This window comes from Mustela nigripes, chromosome 5 (genome assembly GCF_022355385.1).
Source record: "Mustela nigripes isolate SB6536 chromosome 5, MUSNIG.SB6536, whole genome shotgun sequence".
Taxonomy (NCBI): domain Eukaryota; kingdom Metazoa; phylum Chordata; class Mammalia; order Carnivora; family Mustelidae; genus Mustela; species Mustela nigripes.
The window spans coordinates 23,175,625-23,192,298 of NC_081561.1; the positions used below are offsets into that span (position 1 = coordinate 23,175,625).

The following is a 16,674-nucleotide window of genomic DNA, read 5'->3' on the forward strand; positions in this document are numbered from 1 at the left end:
GAGAGATGCCTGGGTGGCTCAGTTGGTTAAGCATCTGATGCTTGATCTCAGCTCAGGTCTTGATCTCAGGGTGGTGAGTTCAAGCCCCAAGTGGACTCCATGCTGGGTGTGGAGCCCACAAGGAAGGAAGGAAGGGAGGGAGGGAAAGAAAAGAAAGAAAGAAAGGCACATACTCATAATCATTTTCCTTTCGGAACAGATCTTTCTGACAACCACATTGTGGGGTTCGCATGACAACAGCTTTATGACATCACTGCACGTTGCGATTTGCCCTTGGGGAACCAATTACGTGCTGCTGGCCTATCCGCACCTCCTCTCCCCACCCCCACCCCCTCTTCCCTTGCTCCATTGTCTGTCTTCAGCTGGTATTCTTTTCTGGTTGAATGGCCACAAACACAAGCTGTCTCTCTCCTCCGGCTGGTGGAGTCCGGCTCGGCAGAGGAGACAGCCGTGGTCGTGGTCAGGAAGCCCTTCAGGAGCACGAGGCCCCGCTCCGGCCACCAGGGCAGAGGAAGCTCCATGGAAGTCAAACGTGCTGTTGCCCCCAGGAGCACCCACTGTGTAAATAAAACAGACTTTCACTTCTGCCACCACTTCCTCCCCCAGAGAAGCAAGAAAGTGGTTGTAGACTTCTGCCTTCATTTCAGAATGAAAACAAAATCAGCTTTCTTATTTTTTGCCCCAACGCACTGTATGCAACCAACAGTAAGATAAAACACTGGTTTGCAAGCTCTTCAACCCGAGGGACTGCTGTTTGCTGATCTGACCACTTAGTGTGAAGCCTGCAGGCCGCTCTGCTCACTCTCTGTAACCGCTTTTGTCTGGGTTGGCGTCTCTTGACGCTGAAAGATGAGCCCATAATCTGTGAATTAAACCAAAATGCAACAGAGAAGTGGCTCAGCCGGTGGCTGGTATCATAGCTGGGCTGTGGGCTCTTGCCATAGTTGGGATGTTTCCCTACAGTGACTCAGATGTGGGGTAGGACACCTGGCAGTCACGGGCAGGACCCCAGCCAGTCACCTGGCAGTCACGGGCAGGACTTCAAGACTCAAGGCTGGAATTTTTATGTGAGTTTAGCTACCAACATGTAGAGACATAAACAGCTCCTTCCCAGCCTCTCCAGCTTCTCCAGGTCACCCGGGAAAGGGGAATGGGTCCCTTTCCTGCTGGAAAGAATTTTACTTTGCAGCCAACAAAAGGAAGGAGAGCCACTTCTGGAACCCGTGTCTGGGCACTCAGAACGCTGTGCATGTCCTTAGCACGTGCTCTCAGTTATTCTTTGCCCCTGCTTAGTATTTCTTTGCGTTTATACTAAGGATAGAACATTCACAGCGAAATCTCACATTGGCGTGGCCGAGAGAGAGAGGAGCAATACCAGTTGGGGCGGGCGGGGGGGTCCTTCTGGAAAAGCAACACAGACAGCACATGCATGTGTTTACTAAACTGACCACTGGAGACAGTTTGCACAGGCACAGGCATTACCTTCCCTGGGGAAGAGCCGTACTTTGGCAGGATCTCAGCTGAAGGGCAAGCCCAGCACAGGAGACGTGACCCTGCGGGCTGGGCTGGGAGGAAGTGCTGAAGAGAGGGGAGGGAGGCCCTTCCCCTGGCTGCCGTTACCCTGCCTGGACACACCCCTGCAGTTTGCCCCTACAGAAGGGATATGGCTACTGGCTGCTTCCTAATTAACCACTGGAGAACAGCCTGGCCACGCTGGTTCTTACAGAGTTCACGGTGACGCCCCCTGCTTGTGACAGCCGACAGCCGCGGAACAGAGAGATGGAGACAATGCCTGGAGCCCGTGGCTGCTCCTGGGCCAACTCAGAGTCTGGTCCAACGAGGCTTCGGGAGCGAGAGGGAGAGGCAGCTAAGTGAATACCCGGGTCAGGTACATTCTCAGACCCAGAGAAACCTGACAGAAAGCAAAAAGTAAGAACTGATTGCATGTCAGGTAACAAAGGGGCAGATGCTGACCCAAGCTGCCCAGCCCAGTCCCCCAGAGAGGGCCAAACGCAGTTTCTTTGGAAATGGGGGCAGTGATCTGCCTCAGTCCCAGAACTTCAACCAAGTGCATGATCTGAGCACTTTAAAGGTGGAGCAGGAGGAAAGATGGCCCAGCCTGTTTCCGGGGACAGTCATAACCCCACAGTCACAAGCTTAAGCCTTTCCTCTCAGCACTCAAGCAACACAAATGTCTATCTCCAGGATAAGAAGCTTTGACACTGCCAATCCTCCTCTGCAGACCCTTCCCGGCGCCCCCATCAGCCTGGCTCTCCTGCTTTTCCGAGGGCTCTCTTGCCCCGCAGGGAGCTGCCACCTCGCACCAAGGACTCTAATAGGCTTCTGCCTCCTTAACATCTGGAGGGTGCCGCCTGTGCAATTTCAGACATCCCCCCACTCCCTTATAAATGAGGTGTCCTCTCTCTGCTCCCCAATGCCCTGGGGAGGAGGATAGGCGGCGACAGTCTCGCGGTGACAGAGCTGCAGTTGCCTCTCTTCTCCAGACCCCTCCCAAAACACAGAAACTCGAAGGGCGCTCCTGGCCTCAGGTGCATCGCCCCTCCCCCCACGTATCCAGCCCCAGGTCGGCATCCGTGCACCGCATTTCTCCTGCCTGCCTCTTCTCTCAGTTGTCATCTGGGTCCCCCACCCCACCCCACTCCACCCCACCCGCGTGGATTTAGACCCCCGATGAAGAGGCTGGCTTCTACCCAGGCTCAACCCCACCGCCTCGGGCAAGCGAAGCCGCTGGACACTGAGATCCCGGCCCTCGCTGGACACGGAACAGGCGTACAGAGTGCCGGAAGTCACTGGGTGACAGCGGGTCGCGGGGACCCACCCGAGGGCATTGGCCCTGCTACTCCCAGAGCACCCACCCGTCGGACCCGACATGTCCACGCTCCGGAATGTCTGCCCCCCCCCCCCCCCCCCCCCGCCCCCCCCCGGGGCTCCTTCCCATCTCTGTGGTCGGTCAGACCCTCTACCCACCCACCCCGCCCCACCCCCATGCCCCTCTCCTCGGCCTGCAGAAGTGCGTGTGCCCTTTCCCTGGGCAACTTCGCGGCCCGCCCCTGTGGGCGCAGCAAGCCGGGGTCCCCCACTCGGAACGGCTCCCGAACCCGCGGCGCTCACTCAAGCCCAGCACGCCCCCTGGCCACTCCGACCTCACCCGGGTTGCAAGCAAAATCAGAAGCAAAAAAGAACCCCCGAGAAGGCGCACATACCTAAAGACCAGAGCTCCTTCTCATGACAAGGGGACCCTTGGGCTCTCCGGCGTGAAACAGCCTCGGTGCCAGCGCAGTTTCCCGGCGGCCAGCACCCCGAGCTTTGCAGACCGCCGAGCTCGCCCACGGGGGAAGGGACAAAAGGCCGCAGGAGGCAGCGGTGTCCCCGCGAGCAGCCCCCAACGGCCCTCCGGCTTCGCGGCGGCTGCGGCCGGGGTGCAGTTGCGGGGCCGGCGGGCGCGAGGCTGGCGGAGCGGAGCGGAGCGCGCAGGCGGAGGGGCGGGGGCCGGGGAGCCTGCGGCGGGGCGGCGCGGCCGCGGGCCCGGCGCGTCGTGTGAGCAGGGAGGGGGCTGGGGGAGACAGCTGCTTGACAGTCACTTCAGTGCAACTCCGGGGAGGCTGCGCTTTGCTCTCTGCCTCCAGCTGATCGCCGGCGCGCCGAGCTGCTCCGCGGAGCCGGTGGGGCCGCTTCGGAGTTACCCGGGGAATTGGCGCCGGCGAGCGAGCCCAGCATAGAGCGCGTTGGAGGGAGAGGGCAGGGGAGGCCCCGCGAGGAGAGACCCTTTCAGCTCACCGTCTGGGATTTGGAATGGAGAGTGCGCCTTGAAAACATTCCGCGGGGGCAGCCGAGGCGGCGGGTGTGTGAGTGTGTGTGTGTGAGAGAGAGTTGAGAGTGTGCGTGTGTGTGTGCGTGTGTGTGTGCGTGTGTGTGTGCGCGTGTGTGTGTGTGTTTGTGTCGTTGGCGGGGTGAAGTTGGTTGTTCCAGGCAAGGGTAGTGTTGGAAAGCCCCCCCTGGGGAGACCCGCTTTGTGTGGGCCCTTCACTAGGTCCTGTCGGGTAGACAGATCTTGATCTGATGATGAGGAGAAACGGTGGGGGTGGTGGTGGTTTTGTTTCATTTTGGTGGATTTGAACTATACATAAAGCTTTCCTTTGGGAACGCGTGGGTCTGTCTGACAGCGCATTTTGGAGTGAACGCATACTGTATGAGACTGGGAGTCTGTAAGGACCCTGAGACAAGTTCTCTGCCACCCGCTTAAACAGGGAATGTATACTAGGCTTCGGTTTCCCTGCCTGTAAATCCACTGAATACACTGTGTATTTAGGATATGTTAAATAACACAGAACTGCAGGTGCATCTCTGCAGCCCCTCACCCGACCCAGCTTGGGATTCAGTAACTTTGTGAGTGAACTGGTGACAAGCGTAGACAATGACCCAAAGGGAATATTCCAGGGGACTGTGTCAACATGGGAACCCCTATATCCAGTTGTGGGAAGGAGACCACCTCCTCAGGCCCTGGATAGGAAGAGCCAAAGATCTAGCCTGATCCACGGATCCCGGCCCACCTAAGGATATAACAGCAGCGGAGCGTGTTTTACGTTTAGAAAGCTCACCCGAGGGGCGCCTGGGTGGCTCAGTGGGTTAAAGCGTTTGCCTTCGGCTCAGGTCTGATCCCGGGGTCCTGGGATCAAGCCCCGCATCAGGCTCTCTGCTCGGCGGAGAGCCTGCTTCCTCCTCTCTCTCTGCCTGCCTCTCTGCCTACTTGTGATCTCTGTCTGTCAAATAAATAAATAAAATATTAAAAAAAAAAAAAAAAAAAAAAAGATAACTCTCCCGAGAGCAAGCCGGCTCTGGTCTCCACTTCAGACCAGGAAGGGCGGCCTGAACCTGGAACACCTCAAACACCTTGATAGTCAGAGCCTTTGGTTTCTCAAGATGCCACCTGTCTTTGCCCTTCTTCTAACTCACAACACAGTTTCTCAGTCTTCCCATGAGGGCATTCCTTGCAGAGGAGAAAATGTGTCAACCGCATGACGGGAACATTGCAGTGGGCCCAGCAGGTTATCCCATGTGTTCAGCGTTGGTATTCTGGCCAACACGTAAGTCCCTGGCAAGGCTGGTTGTCTCGAGTCCGGCCTCACTGTGCCAAGCACGACAGTTCATGGACTGTCTTCTCCTCCCCTTCTGTCCTCGGAGCAGGTCCTTCTCAAGCACTGTATCATTTATTCCTGATTGTACCTTAGCAGGGGGCGTTATCACTCCCATTTCATGGATGGGAAAACCAAGATTCAAGAGTGTTAATGAGACTTGTTCACAGTTGTTTGAAACAGCTATGTTTGTGACGATTTCTTACACAGGAATAGATAACCGATACAGAAAAGTCATCTTTTAAAAGAGAAATACGTTGTGGTCCCTTTCCTGCTTAAACCCTGTATGCCCCATTTATTGTAGAATAAACCCAAACTCCATACCAACGCTCACAAGGCCTCCTGGTCTCATGAGTACCCCCTCGTCCCCTTACTAAGCTCAGGCCGCAAGAACCTTCTTTCAGTTCCATAAACAAGCGAAGAGAGGTCTTCCCTGACCACCCGCATCTCTAAGTATCGGCTTCCCTCCAGTTATTCTTTTTCAAAACCCCATGTCTTGTGGAGTACTGACTGTAAGTTATAATGGTCTAATTTGCCTTTGTGCTTGTTTCTTGTCTCTTTCCCCGGACTGTGAGATCAGATGCGTGGAGACCCTTTCTGTCTTGGACACTGTACTCCCAACACAGGGCAAGAGCTCAGTACCTACTTACTGAATGAAGGATGAACCTAGCATTCCAGAACACTCCTTCTTCTTACTTAATACTTTTCTTCCCTTGTCAACCCAACACCAGCCTACACCCACTTGCTTGGCCTTTGCCTATTTCCCAGCAGAGGAGATTTATCAATATCCAGTTTAAACACTCCAGACTCTGTTCTTCCCAGATCCCTGCCCCTTTCCTTGCTCCCTCACCTCAGACGGTCATAATGTCTTTGATCTTAGCATCTCTGCAGGTGCTTACCCCTTCTACTGCAGACTATAGCTATTTATGTAGGATCTGATGCTTCCAGACATTTCTCCATTTACTTCCCTCAGAACAAACAGACCTGGAGGGAAGCACAGATACACAGTAGAAATTTGGGGAGAAATGGATGAGTTACTGCTGGTCAGCATCAGTGCTAATAGGTCTACGCAGAAAAATCCTGGAGGGAAGAGCAGGGGCTTAAACGACAGATGTTTATTTTCTCAGTGCTGGGGGCTAGAAGTCCAAGATCAAGGTTCTGGCTGCCTTTGTTTCTGGTGAGGACTCTCTTCCCAGCTTGCACATGGCCATCTCCTTGTTCTGTCCTGACATGGTCTTTCCTTGGTGCCTATGCCCAGAGAGAGGGTGTGAGGTCTCTGGCAGTGGCTTTTTTACAAGGACACCAATCCTCATGCATCACCTAACTTTAATTACTTCCCTACTCCAGATACAGTCAGACTGGGAGCGAGGGCTTCAACATAAGAATCTGGGGGAACACACATGTTCAGTCCCCAACACCCACCTTTCCAACACCACTGCCTTCCTGATGAGGAAGGGGACCACTGTAGACATCATACGAATTTTATGGGAGGGAGTGGGCCAGAGGATTTCACAAGGATTATAGATGATGCCTGGTGCTTGCCAGACATTGTCTCACCTAAGCCTACTACACTCCCTCTTTCTATTACTGTCCTCATTGTAGACTCTACAGTTAGACCCTTCCCTAAGATTAGGGACACATACGAGTGAGGGACTGGGCGGCACAGGGCTACACAACCAGGACACAATCCTTAGTGGAGTGTCTAGTCTGAATCCCAGAGCCCAGACAGAGTCAACACCAGAACCAAGATCTTAAGGTACAGATATTAGTAAAAACTCGGCTGACTCAGACTTTATGTCATGCCCCTGGAAAGACACGGGTCTTCCAAAGGAGAAAGAGTTTAACACAGGTCCCTCTGCCTGCCTCCCCAGATGTCAGTCTTCATTGAAAACGCCCCGAGGTACCAATGAGAGCTACTATTTCAACAAGCTGTTATTTCAACTAAGGGCAGGAGACCCGGAGGTAAACACGACAGTCATGTAACCCAACTCGTGGAGGCTGGCGTGAGGACAGCCGGACAAAACTGAGGTGGGTGTTAGGAAAGAGGAAGTAATCCGGGTGCTATGGGAACTGTGATTATTTCTGGTTTCATGAAACGGTTTGTTTGAACTCCAGAAGCACTGAAAATGGTCCCTTTCAATAACTGAGTTTTATTCTGCTTTTTGCTCATGGGTGTTTCTTTAAGCCCCTTTTGTGTTGGCGAACAGCACGGCCAAGCCAGCCTGATTGTTCTTTCTGCCACCAGTCGAGCGTCGTAAATATGTAATTCCTTGGTAGAAAGTAGAAGAGCATCCAAAATGTGACCAGTTTAGTTTCCTGACTTAAAGATTTAGACGATTAATACAGAACTTGGAACGTGCCAGGAGACCACTGCTGTCATGAAGTGAAACTGACAGAAGGTCTTTGGGACTTGGTCCTATCTAGTGATCCCTCCTCATTTATGTTCCTGTATAAACTCCGCCCGTGATGCTAGTGCATTCTGGCTTCCAGCCGGTCTAGCTGACTAGTCCTAGGGGTAGCCAGATACAACTGAGATCTAATCTCTTATCATAACTATGATGCTTAGTATCCATGTGGGCAGCAGATCTAATATCCTGATTTCGAAATTCCTTCTCTACTCTTCTGACCTTCCTCTATAGGCATTCGGCCACCCAAGTGCACGGCCAGACCGTGGCTTGGAAGGCTGCCAGCTCCAGAATTCCCGACCCCCTCCTTATACTGTACCTCTTTAACCTCCACCTTGCTCACCCCAGCTGAGTTCTCCTTCCTTTGCTGCTCTGGCCAGTCTTCCCCTATTTCTTCTTATCGCTGATTTTCTAACTTAGGAAGCGCAGGAGAATCAGTCTGGGAGTTTAAAGTGCAGATTTGTGAGTCACCCCTTCTCCCATTCCAAGTCAATCATTTCAACAAGCACACGGAGGGCTCTGGCACGTTTGTCTCAGAACGCACTTTGGGAAACTCTGGTCTGGGTAAGACCCGAACAGGAGCCCAGCTCACCTAGCACTACCGTGTGTGGTTCAAGAACTCTTTCCAGGGCACCCACTGCCCTGCACTGCCAGCCCTAGGGTCGGCTCTTCCAGCCATGCTCAGTGTTCAAGGAGCAGCCCTGCAGAGTCTCTGACCTGGGAGACACTTTAGTTCTATTTTGGTTCTGCCAATAGAAAACTCAGGGCCAGTCTTGACCTTTGCAATCTGTGTCCTCACCAGTCAAACGAAGGGTGTGGACAACTTGATTGCCAGGCATCCTTCTGGCTCTGACATTTGACCATTCCTTCCTCCACCATTTTGCTCAGGTCATTTCCACTGCCTGGGAATTCGCTGCGGAGAATTGCCCAATGCTTTTTCTCTGATGCTTGTCTCCAGAAATCCTGCCCAGCCTCCGAAGCCCTGGTCCACGACCAGTTTCCTCGTGAAGCCTTCCTTCGGCTGCCATGCTGTCCCTGCATTCTCCTGTAAATGCTGTGTCCCCCCGAGGACAGACCCAGTCCCATAATTTCCTTCCATCCCAGATATTTTAATTCTCTTCATAGTGTTTATGTTCCTGGATATCAGAAACTGTGCTTAGGGCTATGGACACTAGCGGGAGCTTTATATTAATGAGTGTAGAGGAGTCAGTCAATGAGGAAGGAGAGCGCATCACGGGCCCTGCTGGTGTCTGTATCTTTTCCTCCAGGAAGAGCACAACATGCCTGCATTGACTGACATCAGAGCTGCACCTACAGAAAGAAGTATGCTGCAGCTTGACAGACGACAGCTGGGTCCTGCTTACTGCTTGCTGAACTGCGGAGAGCAAGACCCCATTATCCCTTGCCCGTGCCTGGCACTGATGATGAGGTTCCCAAGGGAGCAGACATCTCAGGCTGTGGCTTCCTCACCACCGTTACACTGTCTGCTTGCACAATGGGGAACGTGTTCAGCCAACCCACTTAGCATTTCAGTGTATCCCAGGCACGTATGCCTAAGGGATGCTGAAATCAGGCCTATCCGCTTGGGCAAATGATCCCAGGCTGAAACCCTACCTCCACCCCTCACTTCTAGTTTCTACACCAAGTGACCTGGAAGGCTACGTGGGTAGAAGAGAGTCAACAAAAGGTTCAAAGCTGGCAGGGAACAAAATATGCCTTAAATGTAGCAAAGAGTCCCTTTCCATCCAGAAAGTTGACATTTGGGTTGCTTGTACATTATTATGACAGGGAGAGGTCATTTTCTGCACTAACAGCATTTGCATCAGCAATTCCCAGTTTTTTGGTCTCAAGACCTATTACACAATAACATAATCTAGACTAGCCAGTTTATATTTCATGTAACATGTATACGTGATATATATGCTTGTATGTATCATATGTATATAGACGTAAGTGTGTGTGTATGTATATATAGATAGATAGATAGATATAGATATATATCACATGTAATCTAGACTAAACCCCTTTATTCTTAAGGATCTTTGGGACCTTATAAAAGAATACTGGGAAACCTTAGGAGTCCTCAGACCCCATATGGAGAAGTTCTGATCTACCCTGACAAACATTTTGGCAGAATGTTAACTTTGCAAATTCCTATAGCTACAAGCCCTTTAAGGCTAAAGGTAAGTGGTATAAATGCAATTTATTAAACATAGTTGCACAGACACTAAAATAAGTATAAAATAATTTAAAAATGACTGTAGAAGTGATTAGAAATGGTCAGTCTATATGTGTAAACACAACGCTTTGATCCTGATAGATAAGCTTTTTTTAAGGTTCTAAACCGATTTTTCCTATAGCAAACCCATGCCCTTTCTCTCATCAATAGGGGAGACATAAAAGAAGAGATTTCTCTGTACGGTTCTCCTGGGTGATCTATTTCTACCGCGTCCCTGGGCCCGATCCTGTCCCTGGCTCGCAGGGTATCCTGCATCGCCCCTTCCTGTCCTTTCTTCCAGGATCTGCCCTCTGTCCCGGGATCTGCCCTGCCCTAGGATGCCCAGTTGGGTTTGGCCAATGGGAGTCCAACAGGAGACAGGTAAAAGGGAAGGGAGTGAGGTGAGGATATCCATTCTTTGGCTCTTCCCTCTGAGGTTCTGCTGGGCTGGCTGTGTCCCCTCTTAAAAGATGACTGGTCCCTGTGGGAGCCCTCTCGCCTCCATCCTGGAGGTTCTAGCCACTGCTTTGTCTTCCCTCCTTTGGGCCCCGCAGTGGCACTGGCCCCACTGGGTCCCTTGGTTCCCCCACAGTCTACCCACGCCTTCCTGAGCCATCTCTTTGGACAGAAAATTCCCTTGGATTATTCTCATTGGAGCGAGCCGTCAGTTTCCTGATAGTGCCTTGCTGGACACACGTTAATAGTTGCCTATTGCTTATCAAAAAAGAGGTTAAAATCTGGTTGTATTCAGTCATTCCTGTTTTAAAATTCTTCCTTAGTTAACTGTTGGTTTTTTTTTTTTCCTCTCTCTTTTTTAAAGATTTTATTTATTTTAGAGGGTAAGCAAGCAGGGGAGGGGCAGAGGGGAAGAGAGAGAATCTCCAGGAGCGCACCCCCCATCCCAGCACAGAGCCCGGTGTGGGGCTCCAACTCATGACCCTGAGATTGTGGCCTGAGCTGAAACCAAGACACCGAGGCTTCACTGACTGAGCCATGCAGGCGCCCCTGTTCCTCTTTCAATTTTAGGCCAGGCCAGGGTCATCCTTGTACACAATCCTGCTCCAAACCTCTCCCTCCTTCCTGCCCCCAGATATGCAAACTGTCTTCCTACGCATCAGTCCTTCCGTAATTCAGGAGAGTGAGACCATGAACTTCAGGAGGCTTCCGGGGCCCAGCAGCCCCATTGCTGAGAACTTTGTCACTGCTGTGAAGCCTCGCCATCTTTGAGGACACTGTGTTGGGGTCCGAATCAGTCTGAAACAGGTCTCTACGAGGTGACGTGAGCTGTCACTAGGATTCAAGCGAGAGCTGGACGCTAGGGCGAGCTGCCCAGCACCCGGTCAGCTTCGCACGTGGGAGAACACCCTTCCCGGAGCTCCTGCTCCTGCTCCAGGGGCGGAGGGAAGCACCTGCAGGAAGGGATGGCCTGTGCCCCCTGCCCCAGGCCTGGAGAGCATTGGCTGCCCTTGCTAGCTTCAGGGTCTAAGCCTCTTTCTTTGTAAATCACCACTTCCCATCCTCCACCCCCACATACATTTTAGGCAAAATCGGGATACTGTATAGACGACATCCCTGTCTCCCCAACCCCATTTCACTTTGCAGAGGTGAGAGTGGAAATCTGACTCCGGGGGCACAGCCCGCACAACCCGCAAAGCCTTCTCTGGTAGCAGGAGCCACGTCCCGGTCCCATCCCCCCACGGCCCTTGTCTCCTCACGGGCGATCCCACAGCTCCGGCAGCTTTGGGTGGGAGCTGTGACGATAGGACAGGGCGCTGTCACCCTCCCTAATTAGCCAGGCAGCAAGGCTGCTCTACTATCCCCAGCTGACAGCGCTCTCGAGCCTAATGAATTAGTCACGCCACCAAAGTGTAATTGGCTGTCACATTCGAAATAGGTCATTCACGCTAAGGCTGCTGGAGGTGAAGATTTCACCAGCCAAGCCAAGGGCTTTGGTTGAAGCAAATCTCCAGAGAAAGGGGCTTCTCCAAGCAATCCCCCATTAAATATCTTTCATCGAATCCCAGTTGTTTTCATTAGCGGCGGCAAGAAGGGTCTGGAACAGCTGTCTGCTGGCTCCGGTGTGTGTGTGTGTGTGTTGGGGGGTAGTGGGACGGAAGGCTTTGTTCAGCCTCTTCCTTCACTGACCCTTCTTCAACGAGCCTCAGGGGGCTCCTCGAGGAAGAGAAATGTGAACACGTGCTCTCGTTTGTCCTCTGCACCCAAGACCCTGGCCAAGTCAGAATTAGGAACGCGTCCCGCGAGCAGCAGCAGGTTTCGGAAGCGCGAGTGCACCCAGGCCTCTGGGAAGAGTGCCTCTCTGCCCTGGGAGCCACGTTCAAAGAGGAATTCAAGGTCAACAGCTGTGACTGAGTGCCCCTGCATTTCATGTCCTAATTCACAGACATTCGACCCTCTTCACTGCTCAGAATACACTTGCCCTCTCGTCGGCAAAGATGTATTATTCAACTCAAGTGCTTGCTGGGATACAAATATTTGACCGGCTATTTTAGGGTTTGGAGACTTCCTCGCATGTTCATCTGTTCTTTTAATGGTTTTCGAGGATACCCAAGGTGCTCTTACGGAGGAAGAACAGTTTTCCCAGGATTAGAATAAAAAGAGAAGTGACTGAAGGCGTCGCTTGGGGGATTTGAGTTAAAATCAAAGCGAATGCACGGATTGCTAGCTCTTGATGTTAAATGGATGTGGGACTGGGAAAAGCTGATAAAGCTCCTTGGGGAAGGGAAAGAAGGGAGGGAGTTTAGCAATGAGATTGACCCTTGCCCGCCTTCTGTTTAGGAAGATAGACCGACAGCCTCTGGAGGTCTCTTGCAGCAGAGAGTCTATGGCTGTAGAGCCTTGAAGCAGAAGGTCAAGAAACGCGAGCATTTTCACCGGGTGAGCAGAGCACGTAACTCAGGAGGCCCCGTGTCGATGGGAGTCACGCTCTTCCACGACTATCAGACGTGTCCTAATGCTGCTTCCAACGACATCGAGGTGTTACCTTGCGAGACGCCTGCCCTGCTCCTCCAGGGACCCCCCCCCCACCGCCCCCCGATCTTTCCCTTTAGTCTGCCCTGCAGTCTCGAGTGCCCGGTTTTATGAACAGCCCGTCTAAGTCATACAGTCCAATCCCCACAAGCTAGAGCTGCATCCGTGCATAATTTCCACTGATGTATGTGCCACAGATGGTTCCCACGTGCCCACTGCTGTGGCTGCTCGGAGTGGGACTCCATGAAGTCAGCCACTGTGTGCACCTATCCTACAAACGTAGCGGTCTGAACCGGACCTCCTGATTCCCTGTCATGGCCACACGCCTCCCCACCGCCAACCCCCACCTCCAGCAGCCCTCCTCTTCTCAGTAAAGAGCCATGTAGGCCTTCTAGATGCTTGGACCGAAGCATCTAGATGCTTGGAACAAAGATTTATCCTTGGCAACTCGCCCCACCCCACCCCTTACTTCCGAGTTAACAGTGTCAGGCCTGGGAAGGGTCTCATCCACTTTCTCCTGGAACAGCAAGTCTCCCAAATGACCTCCCTGCCTTTGCCCTACATGCCCCCCCACAACTTCACTTTCAAGACAACAATCAGAATCATCCTTTATGAAAGGCAAAGCAGGTTATGTCACTGTGCTCAACACCCACCAGGGTCTTCCCATCACCCAGGGAACAAAACCTCAAATCCTTACCATGTTCTGTAGGGCTTTGTAAGGACTGGACCCCGCCCCCCCAAAACCTCTTGGTTCTCATCATGCACCCCTCTTTGCTTGCACACACCAGCCTCTGGCTCTTCCTGGAACCTTCTCCCCCAGAAGTCCAGGTCAGACCTACAGCACCAGCAAGAGTCTGGCTATGTATCAGCAAAATCTTCTCCAGCCGCCATGTTCTATCCTTCTCCCCCTGCACTTTTCTCCAAAACCCGTCCTTCCATCAGACACAGCCTGTTCTTTCTTGTCTACTGTCTGTCCCCCTCCAAGGCAACAGAACTTCACAAGGGGAAGGGCCGTGTGGCAGTCACCTCAGGTCCCAGGAACTGAATAGAATCGAACCGAACACATAGTAGACATTCAATAAGTATTCTTTTCTTTCCTTTCTTTCTTTCCTTATCCTTCCTTCCTTTCTTAAGATTCTATCTATTTGAGAGTGAGAGAGAGCAGGAGAGCACAAGCTGGCAGAGGCAGAAGAAGGAGACTCTCCACTGAGCAGGGAGCCCAGTTCGGGGCTGAGATCATGAGATCCTGAGATCCAGGATCCTGAGATCATGACCTGAGCTGAAGGCAGAGGCTTAACCAATGGAGCCACCCATTATGCCCCAATAAGTATTCTTTAAATGAGAGATAAAGTAAATCCCATATCCTTAAATAGTTCATAAGCTCCTGAAGTGGCTCTTTTCTGATGATTCTACTTCTTTCTAGAGGAGCCCCAGTAAGTGCTCATCTCAAAACAGTTATGCGACGATTCTAAAAACTGATTCCCAGCCAGGCAGAAAGTGGTCAGCAGGGTTCCCATCCCTAACTCTTACGCGTTCTGTTACGAAGAACAGTCTTTCTAGGATTGTGTTGGCTAAGTCCAGCCACAGTCACAATCAGCCAATTTCTATCTCTCATGGAAATTCAGTTCCCTCCTGTGACATGTATATGGTTCGAGAAAAAGTAACTATTGTGCAGACTTTCAGGAACTGCCTCGTACTTTCTGTTTTCTGTTTGTCTAAGTGTAGTTATTCCTAACTCTTTTTTTTTTAATGTGGAAATATGTGTGTGTGTGTATACATATATGTATGCATAAGAATGACCACTTTAATAAATCTTGGGTATAGTTCAGAGGGTTAAATCCATGTTGCTCTCTTCATCTTGCAAAACTAAGACTCTACTCTTAAACAACAATCCTCATCCCCCCTCTTCCCAAGCCTTCTTTCTGTTTTCTATTTCCAGACATTTGACTACTTCAGCTACTTCGTATAAGTGGAATCATACAGTATTGGGGGATGTTTTTGTTTCCTTTTCGTAACTGACTTCTTTCACCGAGTTTAATGACCTCCCGTCCCTCCGTGTCATGGCAAGTGTCAGAATTTCCTCCTTTCTTCCCGACTGAAGAATATTCCAGTGTATGCAGGGGCCACATTTCGCTTGCCCGTTTGGCCATCGGTGGGCAACTGGGTTGCTTTGCCCCTTCTGACTGTTGTGAATGATGCTGCTGTAAACTCGGCTGTACAAGTATCTCTTCAAGACCCTGCTTTCGATTCTTCTGAATAGATACCCAGAAGCGGAATTTCTGGATCATATGACAGTTCTCTATTTTTCATTCCTGAGGAGCCGTCACACTGTTTTCCAGAGTGGCTGCACCATTTTACATTCTCACCAACAGCGGACAATGGCTCCCTGACTCCTTTTGACAACAGATATTTCCCCCTCCAGCAAGTTAAAACCACTCAGAGATGCCCAATAGAGCTAAACATTCCTGCTGTTTCTAACGCTTAGCAACCAGGAGCCAAGCGGCCCCCGCTAACTGTGTGTCAGTGTGTGTGTGGAGCGGTGCTTTTCACTCACTCCTTCGTGCCTGTTTTGAAAAGGCTTCCTTGTCCTCGAATTGACACGCAGACTAAGTGGACATGCCCTGGTCTGCACTGCAGGCAAAGGGCAGTGGGCAAGAGTCAGCTCTGTCTTGGGGTGGTCGGAGCTCTGCTAATCCCACGTAATCTTCTCATACAAGGGTGATGTGTTTCCATGTGTGGTTTCTCTGGGTGATTCCCCCCGAGGCCTGCCACAGTCACCCCACGGTGAATCGGGAGACTTGGGGTGATGTGTGTGGAAGAGCTGAGAAGAAGACTAGAGTCAGGCTCACACATCCCTGGTTCCTTCCCATGAGTTTCCAAGGACTTCAGAGCGTGGACACCTGTCAACCCAAAGAGACAAATGGAGAGGAAAATTCCTGGAGCTGACGCAGAGATGTGAGGGGAGAAAGGACTCTGGACACCCCCTGTGCGCCCTCGTTCAGCTCATTCACTGCTGGGCTGGGGGTCCCTAGTCCCACTCTGTCTCCCTCTTAAATGACGTGGCCTTCCTTGTCCGGCCTCCCCAGCCCAGTGCTCTCTGCTCTGTCTTTGGTTTTGTCTTGGACCACGGATTTTCCTCATCCTTCCTGTTCGTATTACACAGCAGTGTCATATGGCGACGTGTGTTCTCTCTCTCTCTCTCTCTCTCTCTCTCTTTTTGCTGCATAGAAAAAAAAATGTATTCACTTTAGGAACATGAAAGGATGAAAAGACTGAAGGGTAATAAAGCTTATCCATTTGGGGTGCCCTCAAGGGGCTGTTTTATCAGGCTCCGGAAAAGTATCTGTAGTCGCAAAGAAAACCCTAAGTGGGTGACATGAATTCTCTTAAAATGAGTAATTTAAAACAATAAGAGGGAAAAGGGTGATAAATGTTCTCTTAAATGGGGACTTAACAAGACTCTCCCAGCAGCTGGGAAAAGGGGAGGAGCTGGAGGGAGATACGGTTAAGAAACTCCCAATGACCTCAAGAGGCAAAATGATTTGGAATTTGATAATGTAGTCCTGAGGTCAGCAGACTTTCTCTAGAAAGAGCCGGACAGCAAATATTTTAGGCTTTGTGGTCCAAGAGGCAAAAACAAAGAAATTACATTGATACCTCCATATAACAAGAGAGAAAATAAACTTTCACCTATTTTGACTGACAAAATTTAAAATATAATCAAGCACTTTCTCTTTTTCAGTGATCCTGGTCAGTTTGGGAGAAGGATCGAATCCTTTTTCTTTGGGAGAACACTTTGCATAGTTGGTGTTCAAGGTTTACTGTTCCCCATCACCAAGTCAATTGCAAATGTTCACCTGTAAAAACCACTCCCATCTTGCAGGCTATGAACAAAAACAGGTTGCAGGCT

The 16,674-nt window shown here is 51.2% G+C and overlaps 1 protein-coding gene across 7 annotated transcripts in view; it reads right to left on the bottom strand.

Moving 5' to 3' along the window:
• RIPOR2 (RHO family interacting cell polarization regulator 2) overlaps positions 1 to 16,674 on the bottom strand; it is a 275,758-nt gene that overhangs the window by 83,266 nt on the left and 175,818 nt on the right. The window contains exon 1 of one of the 7 annotated variants that reach the window (XM_059399571.1): positions 3,225 to 3,460. The exons of the other annotated variants lie outside the window; for them this stretch is intronic. The gene's annotated coding sequence lies outside the window, so the exon portion shown is untranslated. Of the gene's footprint in view, positions 1 to 3,224; positions 3,461 to 16,674 lie in introns of those variants that run through there. 7 annotated transcript variants of the gene reach the window in all.